Source organism: Sturnira hondurensis, unplaced genomic scaffold (assembly GCF_014824575.4).
Source record: "Sturnira hondurensis isolate 20B ecotype Veracruz unplaced genomic scaffold, ASM1482457v3 Scaffold0022319, whole genome shotgun sequence".
NCBI classification, from domain to species: domain Eukaryota; kingdom Metazoa; phylum Chordata; class Mammalia; order Chiroptera; family Phyllostomidae; genus Sturnira; species Sturnira hondurensis.
In genome coordinates, this window is record NW_028094950.1 from 3,346,887 (window position 1) to 3,364,915 (window position 18,029).

The window sequence follows — 18,029 nt, forward strand, 5'->3', positions numbered from 1 at the left end:
TCATTGAGTTTTGGAAGATTATATTTTTCTAGAAATTTGTCCATTTCACCTAGGTTTTCAAATTTCTTGGCATACAGTTCTTCATAGTAATTCCTTACAATCCCTTCTATTTCTGTGGTATCAGTTGTAATCTCTCCTCTTTCATTTCTGATTGTGTTTATTTGTGTCCTCTCTCTTCTTTTCTTAATGAGCCTACTTAAAGGCTTGTCTATTTTGTTTATCTTTTCAAAAAACCAACTCTTGGATTCATTGATCCTTATAATTGTGCTTTTGGTCTCTATGTCATTTAATTCTGCTCTGATCTTGGTTATTTCCTTCCTTGTACTTGCTCTGGGCTGTCTTTGTTGTTGTTCTTCGAGTTCTTGCAGGCGTCGGGTTAGGTTGTTTGTTTGAAATGTTTCTATTTTCTTTAGGTAAGCCTGTATTGCTATGAACTTCCCTCTCAGGACTGCCTTGGCCGTGTCCCATAAGTTTTGGGTTGTTGTGAGTTCATTTTCATTTGTTTCCAGAAACTTTTTGATTTCTTCCCTAATTTCAATCTTGACCCATTCGTTGTTTAATAGCATACCATTCAGTCTCCATGATTTTGGGTGTTTTGGGTTTTTTCCTTTGGGGTTGGTTTCTAATTTCAGTCCCTTGTGGTCAGAGAAAATGCTTGGTATGATTTCAATTTTCTTGAATTTGTTGAGGCTCATTTTGTGTCCTATCATGTGGTCTATCTTTGAAAATGTTCCATGTGCATTTGAAAAGAATGTGTATTTAGCTTCTTTGGGATGAAGCGCTCTATATATATCAGTCAAGTCCATTTCTTCTAGAGTTTCATTTAATGCTGCTATATCTTTGTTGATATTTTGTTTGGAAGATCTGTCCATTTTTGACAGTGGGGTGTTAAAATCCCCTACTATAATTGTGTTGCTGTCAATATCTTTCTTGAAGTCTTCTAGGATTTTTCTTATATATTTGGGTGCTCCTATGTTGGGTGCATATATATTTATGATGTTAATGTCTTCGTGCTGGATTCTTCCCTTGAGCAATATGAAGTGACCTTCTGGGTCTCTCTTTATGGCCCTTTTTTTGAAGTCTATTTTGTCTGATATTAGAATTGCTACCCCGGCTTTTTTTTCTTGTCCATTTGCTTGGAAAATTTGTTTCCAGCCTTTCACTTTTAGTCTGTGATGGTCTTTTGTCCTGAGGTGGGTCTCCTGTAGGCAGCATATGTGTGGGTCATGCTTTCTTATCCATTCAGCTATTCTATGTCTTTTGATTGGAGCATTTAATCCATTTACATTCAAGGTTATTATTGATAGGGACTTATTCATTGCCATTTTTGTACCACAGTTCCTCTCTGTCTCTCTCTTTTCCTTCCTTTCCTTAAAGCAGCCCTTTTAGTATTTCTTGTAGAGCTGGTTTGGTGGAGGCATATTCTTTTAGACTTCTTTTGTCTTGGAAGCTCTTTATTTGGCCTTCTATCTTGATTGAGAGCCTTGCTGGGTAAAGTAGCCTTGGTTGTAGGCCTCTGGTTCTCATTACTTGAAATATTTCTTGCCATTCTCTTCTTGCTTGGAGTGTTTCCATTGAGAAGTCAGTAGCTAACCTTATTGGGGCTCCCTTGTATGTTACTTCCTTTTTCTCCCTTGCTGCCTTTAGGATTCTCTCTTTGTCTTGAAATTTTGCCATTTTAATGATGATGTGTCTTGAAGTGGGCCTCTTTGGGTTCCTCTTGAATGGGACTCTCTGTGATTCCTGGATTCGTGTAACTTTTTCTCTCATCAAATTAGGAAAATTTTCCATCATTACTCTTTCAAATAGGTTTTCTATCCCTTGTTCTTCTTCTTCTCCTTCTGGTATTCCTATTATTCGGATATTATTACGTTTCATATTATCTTGCATTTCTCTTAGTCCATCTTCATTCTTTTTGAGCCTCTTTTCCCTTTCTTGCTCTTTCTGGGAGATTCTTTCTACTGTGTCCTCCAACTCACTGATCCGATCTTCTGCCTCATCGATCCTGCTTTTCATTCCTTCTACTGTGTTCTTCAGTTCCGAAATTGTATTCTTCATTTCCTCTTGTCCTTTGGTGATAGTTTCTATTTCCTTTTTCATGTTGATATAGTTTGCGGAGAGCTCATGGTAGCTCCCCTCTAGTTTCTGGTAGCTCATTGTGAGCTCTTTGAATTTCCTGATAACTAGTGCTTTGAATTCAATATCTGATAGCTGACTTGCCTCTCTTTCATCTAACATTATTTCTGAGACTTCCACCTTTTCTTTCATTTGGGCATTGTTTCTTTGTCTTCCCATTGCTTATGAGACTCTTCTTGTTAGCTTCAGCTTCTTAAATTGATCTGTTCTGACTCCCTAGGTTTATGGTGTGAACTTCTGTGGTAGAATTCCTGTGAAATTCAGTGGTACAGTCTCCTGCAGGTATCTTGATGTTCTCTGCTTCCACCTACTCCTTTCTTTGTGTGTGTGTGATCAGCTGGAGGGGGAGGCAAAATGGTTTATGACAGCAGGAGAGTACTTTATGATATTTACAGTCACAGCTGGCAGAGAAGAGATAGAAGATCTTTAGGCTCTATATAGTGTTAACTGTAATCTTCAACCCAATTTGCCACCTCTAGGAAAGGATAGACCAAAGATAAGCCTCTTGTTGGGGAGGGAAGGCTTGTGAGTTGTATCTAGAAAGCAGTGAGGTTGCGGGTGGTCAGATTTTGAGGTAAGGTGAGAGTAAAGAATAGTAAATAGACGTAGCGTGTGAGCAAGTAGAGTTAATCACTACAGTAATAGAATTCAGGAACCTGTAAAGTGGGCTAAGACTGGAGAGATGTGTTGTGAAGTATTTACAGTGCTATAGAAAGCAACAAACAAACAAACAAACACACAAAAAAAGGGCAAGAGAAGTGAGGAAAAAGCAATAAGTTTGGGGTGAAATGAAGAGGGACTAAAACAGGAAAAAAGAAAGGAGAGGAACAGAGTACTGAAAGATACAGCAACAATAAAATTAAAAAATATATACGATTACTGAAAAAAGTTTAAAAATAAAAGTAAAAAACAAAAACAAAAAAACAAAAAAAACCCAACAACAAAAACTCCTTCCTTGTTGGTTTCAAACTGTCCAATCCGGTTTTTCTGGTTTCGGTGGGACCCCTCTGTGGACTGGGTTGTAGGCCCAGGCGCACACCCGCCCACCAGCCAGGCTACCAGACTGGGGTGCAGGCGCCCGCCCACCTGACAGGCTGCCTTGGTCCCACGGGATCTGGTACTGTCCTGTGGCTGGGTGAGAAGCAAGTCAAGCTGCCTTCACAGAACACCTCAGTCCACTTTCCAGTAAAAACTTCTCCAGAAAGCGTGCCTCTCAGCCCAGCCCAATCCCCAACCTGACTGGTTAGGACAATGCTCCTCTCAAATTTCCTGGGCTGGCAGGCTGGTGGGCTGGCGACCACAGAGATCGCAACTGAACACGGCCCCCTGTCCTTGCCACCCTCCCTGCACACCTAGGCAGACAGGTCTCTGCCACCCAGCCCCTCCTAGATGGTGAGGGAGGGAGCCAGCTCTTCCAGGGACCCCGCAGCCGGCCCAATCCTCCACTGGGTGCTGGGCTCCCTATGAGTCCTCCGTGGCACTGGCCACAGACGGAAGCCTCTACACCCCTAACACAGCGGCAGCAGCGGCTCTGAGGCGTTTTGGGCTGGCCCAGGGCAGCCGGTCCTGCCACTGCCGCTTTTGTCTTTACTCACAGTTGCTGGGCTCCCGCTGAGTCCTCTGTGGCAGACGCCCCGACGCTGGCCGTAGACAGAAGCCTCTGGGCCCTGGAAGCTGCGGCAGCAGCAGCTCCGAGGTCTTTACGCGCCGGCCAATGGCTGCTGGTCCCGCCGCTGCTGCTTTTGACTTTACTCTGGGGTGCCTGGCTCCCGAGGGCAGCCGGCCCTGCCGCTGCCGCTTTTGTCTTTACTCACAGGTGCTGGGGTCCCGATGAGTCCTCTGTGTCAGACGCCCCTGTCGCTGGGCGCAGGGGGAAGCCTCTGGGCCCCGACCGCTGAGGCAGCCAAGGCTCCAAGGTCTTTATGCGCCGGCCAATGGCTGCCGTCCTGCCGCCGCCGCCACCGCTGCCGCTGCCCTTGACTTTTCTCAGGGTTGCCGGGCTCCCGATGAGTTCTCCGTGGCAGACGCCCTTGTCGCTGGGCACAGACGGAAGGAAGCCTCTGGGCTCCAACCGCTGCGGCAGCCGCGGCTCCGAGGTCTTTACGCGCCGGCTAATGGCTGCCGCCGGTCTGGCCGCCTCCGTCCTTACTCGCGTCCCTGAGACCCCAACGACCTCCAGCGGTCTGGTTCGTCACTATCTCTGGTCTCTTATTTTCATAAATGCTGGGGAATTGTTGGTTGGGGAATTGATTGCGCTGTTCTTCTGTAAATCTGCCAGGATTTTCCCCCAAGTGTAGGAGAACTGCAGTCGCTCCGTCCTACTCCGCCGCCATTTTCTCTCCCTAGTTTTTAAAAAACTTTATTGAGATATAAGTATATATCTCAATAAATATGTGTATTTATGTATTATTTAAATAAATAAATAAATACTTAGTGAGATATAAGTATATATATATCTCAATAAATATGAAGTTTTTTTACCTTTTTAATATATTGAGATATCATTGAAATAAAAGAGAATGTGATAATGGAAAATAGAATTGAATTTTAGTTTTTCTTAAGATGTAGAAAGCCACAAGATAATTGTGCTTCTACCCTATGAATAAAAAAAGCCTGAATAATCAACAAAGTAATACTTTCCTTAAATCCGTAACAGAGTTAAGGTCACAAAGCAACCAGGTAAACTGAATTCTAGGAGTGGTAAATTTCTCCAAAGAGAGAAGAAACTCATGTTCACTTTTGTCAAAACATGGGAAGAAATGGGTACTCTAAAAGGGGAGGAGAAGGAGACAGCTAACATTTTAATGAATTCTTCTGCATGGAACATGGACTCATATGACAGTTTAGAATAACTGGGAGCCACAGACACAAGGGATCTACTGGTCTCTGTGGATACTCAAAAGAAAGCTTGGGGCCTGGGCAGGAGCCGGAGGACAGGGGTGCCCCGCAGTGATGCAGGTGATGCAGGGCCCAGTGATGCAGGGCCCAGCTGTTGCTGGTATATAGAAATGAAACACCACTGACTTCTGAGATTCTCATACCAAAGGAAGGGCCTTCCGTGGTGACCAAAGGGCTGAAAACCCTCTCAGATCCAAGATTCTGCACTGATACAAAGCAGTGAGAAGGGGGACACTTCTATCACTGAGAAGGGGACAAGAAACTCTACCACTCAACCCCCTACTAACACCATCATCACTACAGGGACACAAGTCAAGAATTTGGCGGTCATGGTGATGAAATGGCAGGAACACCAAAAAAGAGCTCAGTGCCCTAAGTCTAGACCAGGAGAACCCGGAAGCCCTGCTATGAGTCTTGTACTGAGTAACAGGCGATAGAGGTTTGCTGCTAGAGTTGGTCAAGAGTATGGAGGCGGACCCCTCTGTGGCCAGAGTGGCAGCAACTAACCAAAGCTGAAAACAGGGCATGAACACTGCAGAAAACTCCTCCGAACCCTGTCTAGGCAAAGGTAAGACGTAGCCCACTGTTGGAGGACTTTGAGTCTGTGGTGTACCAAAAGCAACCACAGCAATAGGGAACTTGGACCCAAATCAATTAGATTGAACCAACTCCCCACACTAGGGGCCTGACTGCTTTTCGGCATGCAAATAATTCCTAACTCCATCTATATTGTTCTTCCATGTAATAAAAATTATGGAAAACCCCCCAAAGCAGAAAAAAATCAACCCATTGTGAAGAGACAAAACAATCCATAGAGATTAGATATTGGAACCATCAAATTTATAATTTAAAATAGCCATGATTAATACTTATTAATTATGTTAACCACAGGAGAATGCAGACAACTTAAGACTAGATTGATACTGAGTAAAGTGCTGAAAACTATATTAAAAGAGTTTATAAGCGTATTGGATACAGCTGAAGAAATGAGTTAACTTGAAGTTAGGACAATAGAAATCATCTAAACTGAAGCACAAAGAGGAAATTCAAGTAGGGGAGGAATGGGAGAAGAGAACATCCAAGAATCATGGGGCAATATCAAAAGTCTGACATATGTGTAATTGGAGCCCCAGATGGAGAAAAATGAACAAAGCAGACAAAATATTTGAGAAGATCAAGGCCAAGACTTTTCCAGAGTTAATGAAATGTAATAAATCAAAGATCCAAAAGGCTCAACAAATCTCTGAGCAGGATTAATTATACACCTACACCCATTATATTCAAATTGCTGTAAACTAAAGATGAAAAGAGTACCTTGAAGTCAGCTGGAGAAAGAATATACTTTTATAAGTTAAAGATCTCATAAACCATAGAACAATAACTAAAAAGGAAAATTAAAAGAGGTATTTTTAATGAGTCAAGTGGAGATAAAATAAACACATAATAATCAAAAAGGGCAAGAAAAGAAAGGGAAAGCTGTTAAGAATAGATGAAACAGAGCAAACGATAGCAAAATGATAGATTTTTGTCTGAACGCACCAATAATTAGGTCAAATGTAAATGGTGCACATACCCCAACTGAAAAGCAGTGGAGATTTATTTATATTTATATATAAATATATAGTCTGTTCAGAAAGTATCCAGCCATGGAATATGAAAATGAGACATTTACTGAAGAAGATATAAGCTACAACATTGCACATAGGACAATGACACTTCAGTCCCCTTCAAAATAGGTACCTTGGGGTCTCACACAGCTCTCCCAGTCACCATCAGCTGCCCTGTTGTATTTTCTTGAATCTCATCTACAGTCTGAAATCTCTTCCCTTTCAAAGGTGATTTTAATTTTGGGAAAAGCCGGACGTTGCAGGGTGCCAAACCCGGTTTGTGGGTACTAGTTTTAATCAAGTCATTAGCAACTGCTGTATGATGTTCCTTCTGCTCTGGTAGCAGAAGCTGTGGCACAAAATTTGCTGTGACACTATCTTGCATCAAAGTTTTGGACATGCTAGTTTTCGGAATCCCCAGATCAGCTTCTAGTTCTCACACTGTCAGTCACCGATCTTTGGTGATTGCAGCCCCATACACATCCAACATTCTCAGGTGTCCTGCTTGTTGCAGGCCTTCCAGAACGTGGATCAGCAGTTTCATGACCACCTTCCAACAGATTCTTGACCATCTTTGAAGCATTTGTACAACATTTTTATTTGTGCTGCACTCATTTCATTGTCCCTGAAAGCCCTCTGAATATCTGTTTAGTTTCTGCGGAGGGATGTTCGAGCTTAGTGCAAAGTTTGATGCAGATTTATTGCTCTACTCACTCAGTCATTTTGAATGTGACGGCCACACAATACACATGCTCACTCAACAGTGTCCACTGCCCCCACTTACCAGTACAGTGGAATCATCATTGTTCACACATGTGCATTCCAGCCCACTCTCCTTGGCTGCCAGGTCACATCAATGTCATGTAAACTGTTCTCGTTATACAGACAATGGCTGGACATTTTCCAGACTTGTATGTATGCATGTGTGTCTATGCATAGATACATATACATGTATTTATTTGTATATGTATGTGTATATATATATATATATAAACAAGATAAATCTACATACTATTTATGAGAAATTCACTTTAAATAGAGATGTAGCTAGGTTAAGATTATAAGGGTGGGTAAAGATATACTATACAAACTCTAACCAAAAGAAAGTCAGAGCACCTATATTAATATCAGACAAACAGACTTCAAAGTGATTACATTGTTATAAAGTACTCAATTTATCAAAAGACATGATGGTTCATAATATGTGTATACTTAGCAGAAGTTTGAAGTACATAAAGTAAAAACTTACTCAACTGAATGGAGAAATGAGTCCACATCTGAGAGAGAGGACTTAATACTCTCACTCAGTAAATGGCAGAACAAGTAGACAAAACCTGGTGAAGATACAGGAGACCCGAACTACACCATTGACCAACTTTATTTGTGTTTATAGAACACTGTAGCCACCAGTAACAGAACATATTATTTCCAAGTGTGCATGGAACATTCACGAGATGCACTGTCTTCTGGCCCATAAAACAAAACTCAACAAAATTTCAAAGAATTAAAATTATGCAGAGTGTGTTCTTTTGCTAAGAATGGATTTAAATTAGAACCAATTACAGAATGTTATTGGACAGAGTTTGTCAAATACTCAAATATTTCCAAATTAAATACTAAATACTTCTAAGCAATCAATGTATCTGGAAATCATAAGGGAAATTAGAAAATATCTTTATCCATTAACTGGAAATGAAGATACAACATGTAAGAAGTTGTGTCTTGAAGCTATGGCAATACCTAAAGGAACATGTAGAACAGAAGAGAACAGGATATAAAATGTGAGGGCATTGCAAAGGTTCTAAGTAAAAATTGTGCATATTGCAGCTGATTTTAGACCAGCTACTATGAGTCGTGTGTGAGACACATTTGAAAGAGACATGATAAATACTCCTGTTCAATATCAGCAAGTTTTTTATTTATTGTTCACTGTTTCCTTATTGGATTCTGTTTAATTATCAATATAGTAGGAAGGTTTGAGTGTAGAGTTTAATGTTTTATTAGTATATATAAACCATAGTTTTGAAGCAAAGTGAGAATTTTTTTCTCTGCGCTTACCAAGAGTGGAGACTTTCAACCAAATTTCAGTTCGAAACTTTCAGTGTATTTTTCAGAAAGGAAGTTTAGAACATGATGTTTTCTGAGTTCATAAAAACTGTGGTATTGAATTCCAACTGATACAGTTTGCATAATAAAATAATATTTTTTATTAGAAGAACAGACTATGCGTGTTCAATTTCAACTCCTAGATGTAAATTGTGATATTGGTAAAATCATTGACTCTACTTTAAAAAATATGTTATAATTAAGTTTATTAAAAAATGTGTTTTAACAAATGCCAAAAAGGATGAGAATCACAGAATCCAGTATTTTTTTGTTATGAAACATTGAACCTTCAAAATCAAAAGATAGTAATCTACTTGGCAATACAATATGCCAAATTTGTTGATAAAAATGTTCAAATATTTTCATTGGAAAAAAAACCCAGTTATTGCAACATTTTCTACAGCATTCTGCAACCATTAAGTAAGCCTTATTATCATCATATTTGATAGTCTAAGTAATAATACATAGTGTGACAAAGGCATAATTCCTCATATAATCACTGGAAAATTTTTTTCCATATATGTTGATTCTGTGTACCTTCATTATATCATATTATATTTATTACTAAATAATATTCCAAGCAATGTTTATGAATTGCTTTACCCATGTACAAATTTTGCAATCCAATCTGATGTGTGTCCTGCTAATTGTTAACACTTCTAATTTATATGAGATAATTGTAGCAAGACAATTTTATAGGAAATTTGTGTAATTGTGTAAATTTAATCTAGATAGAGCTGTAGATTTGAATTTCTTCCTAGATTTAGAAGAAACAAATGTTAGTTAACATAAATGAACCTGGAAAAGTTATAAAAATAACTGCAGGTGATAAGGCCTTTTGAAAAGTTTATAAAACTTACTCTACTGGTTAGTGTCTATGTATAATGGCTCCATTTCAAAGCATTTAAAAATACTTTGTAAATCTTGTGAATCTTAAAAAATTCTGCTGATTTTCATGGACATATTAAAAAATCCACTGAATAACTTTTAATGTATTATGACAATTTTCCTAGGTAACTGGATTATGGAAATATTTTGTTTAGAGATTGTAGGTAACCATTGCTATCTACTACATCATTCTAAAATCCCTTGGTTTTGGAAGAGAAAATACTGAACATTGCACAGGGACTCACGGATTAGAGTTGTAAAAGAATCTCTCTTGGAAAATATTTCTACAGATGTCATATGGGTAACAAGTTTGGCCACTTAACTGATATTTTTAGCATTCTTAACAAATATAATTTAAAACTGCAGGGAAAAGCAATGCTATATTTTAACACATCAAATGTATCCAAGACTTTCCAAAAGATGTTGTGATGGCAAGCAAGATCCAAAAATAGTCACCCTAGTTGCTATGCTTTCCCAACATTGCTGTAACATATGAAAAAGAATGCTGTTAATAAAGCCAATTTGAATAAAATAAATGTAGAGATATTGTTACAGTTCGCTTCTGAGTCTTAAACTCCTAATTTTATTTTATTATTGTTATTCTGTTACAGTTGTCCCAATTTTTTCCCCTTTGCTCTCCCCTGCCCAGGCCACTGCCCCCAGCTCCCACAGTCAATCCCCACACTGTTGTCCATGCCCACAGGTTCTCCATACGTGTTCTTAGACTAGTCCCTTTCTCTTCCTGCCACCATTACCCCCACCCCCTTCCTTCTGGCAGCTGTCTCTATCTTAAACTTTTAATCCTTACTTTCTAGAAGAGAAATTTGAAACACTGAAGAAAAATGTTTTCCTTGTGAACCTTGAAATAATAATTGATTTAAACTTGGCCCACCCAAAAGAAAATAAATGTTATATCTGAGCTCTTCATTTATACCAAAGATTATTTATAAAATATAAGTTACCTTTACTTTGGATTAAGATTATAGGAGAATTTCTCTTGCTAAATAGAAAAATTATGTATGTGTAATTACCATTCACAATCACAATGGCATATTCGTATAAACTAAGATTTTCAATACTAGACTGATGCAATACAACAGAAACCAGCTTACAAATGGGAGGTGGAAAAAATGGGAACTGGATTTACCTTTCCACTTGAAACAATTCAAATATCAAACACACACACACAAAACAGACAAAAAAGAAAATGATGATTTTCAAGAAATTGGGTATCGGGTGACAGAAGCCAGTGATCTCTGAGATGCAGGGAACGAAGGAGGTAAGACTCGGGGTTTGCTGGAGCAAAGGGGAGGGAGCCCGGGAAGGGTTCGTTAGTCTCTCTGAGATGAGGGAACAGAGTGGAGCCACCAAAGCAGCGGCAGGTCACATGGCAGAGTGCCAAAGAAAGGGCAACTGTGTGGAGCGAGATCAACAGGTTTGCAGAGGGTTCTCCTGGATTACTAATAGAGTTCTGAGCCTGTTCTCATTGGTAAGACTGGAAAAATCTTAAAATTCACTGGGCATAGACCGGAATTCTCACAAGCCTTGCCTCAGTTGTCAGGATTAGTTTACCTTAAATTAGACGCAGTTCTGGTCTCCCCTGACAAGCCTCAAATGCGGACCTAAAAGGATCACACTGTTTTCAAATAATCAGCTGGACTGTAGAACAATGATCAAAAATAGTTATAGGAATATAAAAATATTCAGCACCTAGCAAAGTAAAATTTACAATGTGTGGCATCTAATAAAAATTTACCAAGCATGCAAAAAACCCAAAATGAAACAAACAGCAAAACAAAGCCATAGAAATAGCACTCATAATGAAGAGAGAAATCAATTAAAATTGATGCATACTGATGCAGATGTTTGAATTACCAAGATGTTAAAAAAGTTATTATCGTATCATTGTATTTCATGTGCTAAAAACTAGGGCACTGATTAAGTGTGTTACATAGACATGTGAATTATTAAAAAGTTATATCATACTTTTAGAAGCTAAAACTGTAATGCGTGTGGTAAAAATACACTTGAAATGTAGTCAATGTTAGATTAAACACTGCAGAAACATTGACTAATGAATGCAAGGACATAGTGGTAGAAATTGCAAAATCAAACACAAAGGAACCAAAAGAGATGGAGTATCTGTGAGCTGTGAGACAACTTCCAGAACTTAATTCATGTGTAATACGAGCTCTGAATTAAAAGGGGGCACACACCTGGCTAGTGTAGCTCAGTGGATTGAGTGCGGGCCTGCGAGGCACACCATCGTGGTTCGATTCCCAGTCAGGGCACATGCCTGGGTTGCAGGCCAATTCCCAGCAGGGGACTCGCGGGAGGCAACCATACATTGGTATTCTTGCCTTCTCTCCTTCCTTTCCCCTCTAAAGATAAATAAAAATAAAATCTAAAAAAAAAAAGTAGGGGGCACACACATAGTTGAAGAACTAATGGCTAAGTAAGTCCAAAATTTGATGGAAATTTCTAAGACATAGACCAAAAAAAGATCAACAAACACCAACCATGAGAAACATAAAGAAAACTACAGGAAGAGACATCATATTCCAAATGCAATGATAAAGAGGAAATGTTAAAATCAGCTATAGGAAAGAAGACACATAGGGGCAAAGACAAATAGGACAGCGTATTTCTGATCAGAAACTATGCCAGTAAAAGGACAGTGGAGTAATGAAGGGAAAGTGCCAAAAAGAAAACTGTCACCTAGACTTTTATTAAATAAAAATATTTTAAAGTTAAAGATTTAAAAAATGCCAGGTTCTGCAGTCGTTACTTCCCAGCAGTCCTGTGGTATGAGAAATGTTGAACAACATAATTCAGACCTATGAAAAATGGTACCAGGTAGAAAGAACTAGCATGCCCTGGCTGATGTGACTCTGTGAACTAAGTGCTGGCCTGCACACCGAAAGGTCGCCAGTTTGATTCCCAGTCAGGGCACGTGCCTGGGTTGTGGGCCAGGTCCCCAGTAGGAGGCATGGGAGAAGCAACCACACATTGATGTTTGTCTCCCTCTCTTTCTCCCTCCTTTTCCCCCTCTCTAAAAATTATAAAATAAAAACCTTTTTAAAAATTAAAAAAAAGAAATAGGAGTCTGTGCAAAGGAAGAGAGAGCCTATAAAATGGTGTCTATATATATATATTTTTTTCAATTATTCAGATATATTTAAAAGATAACTGTTTAAAAATAGAAACAATGTAGATGGTGTTTATAAAATGACTAAGAGCAAAAAAGAATGACACCAGTAGCAAAAAGACCAAGGAGGCAGAGATAGACGGATACTATTCTAAGGTTCTTAGACTCTATGAAAAGGTAGAGGATGTCTTGAAGGTAAACTGCTCCAGCTTACTGCAAACACGGTGAGTGCATGAAATGTATCTCAGGCTGACTAGCACCAAGGTGGCTGGTGGCAGGCCACATGGCAGTGACCAATGGCCAGCTTTGGATCCTTTGTTCCCACAGCCTCCACACACTGCTGGGCAGACAGGATCTCCCATTGCTCTGTACTGCTCAGGCCCTTGGCCTCTCCCTCCACCTTGGCCAAATCCATTTATTTACACTCAGCTTCATTTCAACCCACCAACCCACAAGTGAACACAAATCAGGTGCTTTTATGACCCTTGCTTCATTCTGCCCTTTTGTGTACTTAATTGGGTGCCTGTCTTACACACCCCCCTAGCCAGGTACTTCAGAAACACTGGGTAGTCTTACTCTTTTATCTTCTTCCACACCCGGCACAGCCCCTTGATGATAGCTCAGTCCAGGGTCATGTCTGATGATTTCCACGGACTCGTGAAAAGGAGCAGCAGTGTAAGCGCTGGAGTTTTGTTCTTCTCTTAGTCTGGACACGTGTCCTGTGGTAGAGGACAGTGCCCAAGCACTGTATTATGAGTTAGCAGACCTGGGTTTGGGTCTGAGTCACCTAGTCTCAGTTTTCTCATCTGGAAAAGAGGGAAAAACAACTTCTTTCTCTTGACTGCAATGAGTAGTTGTTACGACCGGATAGGATGATGGGCATGGAGATATTTTGTAAATTGTAGAGTATTCTGCAATTATAAGGGGCCATTGTTATCTCTGTGAACATGCAGAGAAACACCAAAGTAGCTGTGACTTTAACTCAAGGCTCCTCTGAGGTGGGCCTGTAACTCGTGGTGGGTGCCAGAGGCAACGTGGGCTCGGCTCTTTATGTAGCCAAAGGGAGTGATTCATTAGTTGCTGTTATGAGGCCTATATATGCAGCACCACCTGGGTGTGTGGTCAATGGTGCCAAAGTTATTTGGTCACCGGAATGTGAGAGAAATGCCTGGAGCACATCATCGGTGCTTGGTGGGTGGCGACAGGAAACCTCCTTCTCGAGGACTTGGAGATCAGATTTGATGCTAATATCTGTTAGAGACCCCGCTGAAGGCAAATGAGTGAACATGAACTTCCAACATGCCGCCAGCAGGCACAGGGGAAGAGTGACTGACTTACAGTGGCAGCAGAGGGTCAGGGCCACTCTCCGAGTGCCCCACACAGGCCTGACTTGGCCACACCGAGTGGTGACGCTTGGTTCCCTCTATTTCTCCTCCCAGCTGGCTGTGAATTCCTTGAGGGCAGGGATGAGTTTCAGTCATCTTCATTTCCAGCCTTTGAGGTTTACTAATTCAGAGATACGTGCTTGGAAAACCTTTGGTGACTATTTGGAAGACTTAAAAAAAAAACAAACAAAAAGAAAATGATGGCTGACTAGTTTTGTGGTCTGGCAAGGTAGCAGAACTGTGACCAGATAGTTCCTCAGTGACGTGCTGCCTGCGAGGATAGAGGCTTCAGAGAAGGCCTCTTCGGGGGGGATCAGACTTAAATCGCAGCTTCAAAGAGGAGAAGGCAGAAGCCTGGGGAAGGATATAGGAGATGATGGTTGGGAAGGCTCTGTGACATTACACTCTAAAGATGCTTAAATATTTCAAGGTGCTTTTTGTGCCCCTTGTCTCAGTCCTCTCAGAAATTCAGATCCTTAGTGCCACGTTCGGAGATCAGGAAACCAAACTCCAGATGGCTTAAATAACTTGCTTAAGTCACATAGCAGGTTGGAGAGAAAGCCAGAATTAGTAATCTCTTCACTTTTGTATTTTTGCTCTTCACTCTGTTCTTTTGGGAGTACCTCATAGTGCGCTTAAAAGAATTCCTAGAGGTAATTATAAACCAGGCAGAAAGATAACTCTTACTAGAGTTCAGAATGGAGAGATTGTTTTGCTATCTGGTGCTTTATTTATGAACAAAAGGAATTCACTGCTTGTGATGTAGATCCCCAGAAAGTGAAGACAGAGGAATCCAATTCAAAGTGACATCGACAAGCTGACTGGGTATGGAGAGCGGAACTGAACCTACCAATTGTTGCCCAATATGTGAAACTTAAAAGGAAAAGTCCTTTTGGGTTAAAAAATAACCCCCTCAAACTTTCTTCTGTAGGTCTCTTCTATTTCCTTCATTTCTAAACTTATAAACATTTAAAAAATCAAATCCATATGCTTTGGGATTAACAACATTTAAATCATAAAACAGCATTGCTCAAGAGCTACTTGATGTCCAAGAGTCAGCATGCCTTTGGTCTTCTAAATGAAAGTTTATTTGTAAAAGGCAACTCCAAAATGTTCAACCACCGTATGTATTCTTAATGGTCACGGGCTCTCTCAGATTAAATGGATGATCTGGACGCAAATCATTTTAATTCTCTGGGCCTCTATGTTCTCATCTATAAACTGGGGTTTATTGGCTTATCCCTGTGTTCCCTCCCGGCTGTAACACCGTGTGGTTCTGGCCTTGAGGACATTGCTGGCTCACAAGCATGATGAGGCTGCCTGGGTCCGTGCTCTGGCTCTGCCATGGATGAACTCAGCATGATTTAGTCTTCTTGGCCTCAATTTCTTTATTTATAAAAAATGCAATGATAGCACTCACCTCGTAGGGTCGTGGAGTCAGATGAATTAACACAGGTGAGTGCTGACGTCCAGGTACCGACATAGGAAGCCCTTCTATAAGTGAAAGCCATTGTGCACACTGGCTCGCTCTTTGCTTTGGTAATGACCACAGCCGCCATTGACTGAGTGCTCCCCACCTGGGCAGGCGTTACACACCTTGCGTGGATCATCTCATTCACTCCTCACTATGACCCTATGTGGGGGTAATATTTTCATCTCCTTTTTTGTAGATGAGCAGTTGGAAGTTTAAGAAGCTTGTTCTAAGTCATACAACTAGTAAGCAGCAGAGCTGAGAAATTAAAGTAACCCTCTGGAGCCAAAGGAGGAGTTTTAAACCACCACGGGGCACTACCATCCTTAGACATAAGGATGGAGCAAGCCAGCACCAGAGATGGAGACCGATAGTTTGAAAACCCTCCAGGCTAGGGCCACAAAACGTGATTCAGGATGTAACAAATGCATATCTGTAGTACAGCCTCCCCTTAGTCATAAATTCTTAATACTTCTAATTTAATTATCTCATAAAAGTCACTTTCTCCCTTTAATATCGACTTATTTCTGCATTTCTGATGGCTTTCCCGCCAGCAACTTGCTACCCTGCTGTTAGATCCAGCCAACTACTCAAGGATATACCAATGTGGATAAGGAAGCACATCGGAGACTGTAATAGTAGCAAAACCTAAACAAACAAAACCCAGCACACAACCTCAAATCATGAAAAGTATAGCCATAGTATGTCTACCATGCTTCTGTTGCAAAAATAGGGGTAGCTTTAAGTATCTATACGTTTCTTAAGTGTACATAAGAAAAACCATTGCATTGGGTTTGGGAAGGGGGGTGAGGAGCAAACTTCCACCTCTTCCCCTCCAGCCTCATCTCATGTCATCTTTCCCCCTCTATTTGAACCTCAGCTGAATGGACCTGCGTTCAGTTTGTAAAACATGCCACACTACTTCGCACCTCAGGGCCATTGTACATGATCCCTGCCCTCCTCTCTCCCCAAATTTCTCCTCACCTTTGCTCTTCGCCTTACTAATTTCTGTAAAATTTCCAAAGTCAGCTCAATAGGAAGGCTGGACAGAGTCCCCTGCTGTACCCTCTCCTAACACCCTCTCCTGGGCAATGAATGGTTGAATGTCTGCTAGTCTGCTGAAGATAAGCTCCTTCCAGCTGGAACCGTCTTTTCTATCATCATCCCCAGTGACAAGCACAATAATTTGTATGCTCAATATGGAGTGAAAAGCTCATAGGTTCTTTAAAGGTAATGATTATAGTTTACTCCTGAAACTTGGTGCGCCTCACTCATTAATGCTTAAAGAAATGACTGGGAGTGAGTGTGAGTTTGGGGTCCAGGAATCTGCTTTTATTTCTGAAACGTTGACCCCATCTGCACCATCCTAGCAGATAGGACCTTGATCACCATGGTAAAGCCGAGAGAGCATGTACTTTAGAGCCAAGACCTGGTTTTAAATTCCATCCATGTATTGACTCAGAGTATTGCAAATACTAGATACCAGGCTTGGAGAGAGAGCTGCACACAGTGCCCATCTCTAAGAACCTTATGTCCTGGTGGGGAAGAGAGGGCAACGGGCATTGTGACACACTGGACATGTAAGCAAAGGGCACTCTGGGGACCCAGTATTGAAAGGACACTGGGTGGCCTGGCAGGCTGAGGAAGTGAGGGCTAAATGGAGAGTGGTGGGGGAGGTCACCTGCAGAGCAGTGCAGTGGGGCTGGGGCGTGGCAGGAGGCATGGCTGATAGAGGAATTCGGGGACAGAATGGGCAGGCAGGGGACCGAACTGTGGCTACAAGACAAGGAAGTGGGTGGTTTGGAATGGGGGCATCTCGGAGGGCAGTGAAACGTCTGAATGGCAGGCACAGTAGATGGTTCATAAAATGCCAAAGCATTTCCACAGTATCTTTCTCTTAGACACTCAGAGAGTATGGGGTGGTGTCTTCTTTCTTGCCTCCTTAAGACTCATCCTGAAGTTCGAAGCACACTTTTCCCTGTTATTGCAAAGCAATTGCAGAGATCAGACACTGGCCCCTCGTGATCCGTAAAGGGCTCAGCAAACACCAAAGCAATAAAGAGTGGGTGACAGCACAGAATTTCATGAGTATTAAATGTTAATTTAGGGCTTTTATATGAAACCCCCACAGGTCCCGATAATAAATTTTCATTCTCTTTTCCACAGCCAGTTCCCCTTCTCCATCCCAAACTCCCTGGACTTCAGAGGCTCCTGGGTCCCTGGAGGAGCTCTCTGGCCAGAAGCAGGGTAGTGAGCGTGGGAACTGGCAGATTTAGGGCCCTGTCTTCTCCCCTTTCAGAACACTGAGACCACCTGTCAACTTGGGTCACTGTCCCCTGGATGAAGGCACATTTTAAAAACACCCTAGCCAATGACTCTAGACATGTTGG

At 41.2% G+C, this 18,029-nt stretch overlaps 1 long non-coding RNA gene across 1 annotated transcript; it reads left to right on the plus strand.

Moving 5' to 3' along the window:
- The first annotated feature begins 6,823 nt into the window (after nt 1-6,823).
- Nucleotides 6,824-17,198, plus strand: LOC118979439 (uncharacterized). Its single transcript, XR_005064912.1, has 3 exons — nt 6,824-6,921; nt 14,301-14,304; nt 17,187-17,198. It is a non-coding gene; the product is annotated as an uncharacterized LOC118979439 (long non-coding RNA).
- The last annotated feature ends 831 nt before the right edge of the window (nt 17,199-18,029 follow it).